Source organism: Arachis duranensis, chromosome 2 (assembly GCF_000817695.3).
Source record: "Arachis duranensis cultivar V14167 chromosome 2, aradu.V14167.gnm2.J7QH, whole genome shotgun sequence".
NCBI lineage: Eukaryota > Viridiplantae > Streptophyta > Magnoliopsida > Fabales > Fabaceae > Arachis > Arachis duranensis.
The window spans coordinates 36,008,476-36,009,736 of record NC_029773.3 but is presented as its reverse complement, the minus strand read 5'-3'; positions in this window follow the sequence as shown (position 1 = coordinate 36,009,736).

The window sequence follows — 1,261 nt, the reverse complement described above, 5'->3', positions numbered from 1 at the left end:
ACACAAACTCATAGTAAAGTCCAGAAAAGTGAATTTTAACTAAAAACTAATAAAAATATACTAAAAACTAACTAAATCATACTAAAAACATACTTAAAACAATGCCAAAAAGCATACAAATTATCCGCTCATCAAGTCCCTTTTTAATGAGGGCACTACATTCTTCACTGAGCATCACAGTTTCTTTCTCATTCCAATCTCTTTTCTTGTTGATGAGCTCCTTTAAGAACTTGGCATACAGGGGCATTTGCTCCAAAGCCTCTGCCAAAGGTATGTTGATTTCTAGCTTCTTGAAAGCCTCAAGAAATTTGTGGAAGTGCTGATCCTTTGTTTCTTTGTGAAATCTCTGTGGGTAAGGCAGTGGTGGTGTTGAGTGAAATCTTTGTGGATAAGGTAGTGGTGGTGTTGAGCTCTTCTCCACTTGATGTTGTTTTGGAATTGGTTCTTCCATGATTTTCTTTCCTTTCTTCAAATTCTGTGGCTTGTTGTCTTCCTCTGTGAGTTTTTCTGAGGCACTCTTAGTTATTATGTCCTTGTTGATGGTTTCATCCTTCTTTGTTGGCTCAGTGTCATTCTCCATAAGCTTCTTTGTTGTTCCTTGGCTACCATCTGTTAACACTCTTCCACTTCTCAGTTGCACAACCTTGCATTCTTCCTTTGGGTTGGGAATGGTGTCACTTGGCAGTGAGCTTGATGGTTTTTCAACAGAAATCTGTTTAGAGATTTGCCCAATCTGTCTCTCTAAGTTCTTCATGGACGCTTCTTGGTTCTTTGTTGTTAATTCTTGGTTCTTCATCAGTTTCTCCATGAGCAGCTCTAGATTGGTAATCCTCTGAGATTCTTGTGAAATTGGTTGGTTTTGGGGTGTTGATGGATGATGATAGGTGTTTTGATTTGTTGGGTGGTTGTTGGGTGGAAAATGGTTAGAGTTGGGGTAGTTATTTTGTGGTTTTCTGTATGTTAGAATTTGGGTAGTTGTTTTGTGGTTTTCTGTATGAGTTTTGGTTAGTGTTTGGCTGGGGGTTGTGGTTTGTATTTTTTCAATTGTTTTGGTTTGTGTTTCTTTGCCATGGTTGTTGGTTTTGATTATGGTTGTCTCCCCATCTGAGGTTGGGATGGTTCTTCCAAGATGGATTGTAAGTATCACCATAGACTTCATTTGTTCCAGGATTTTGGTTGTGCATGTACTGGACTTGCTCTTGCTGTTGCTCCTCTTGAGTTTCTTCATTTTGCACCCAAGTAGTTGGTGGTTGGCTTGTGG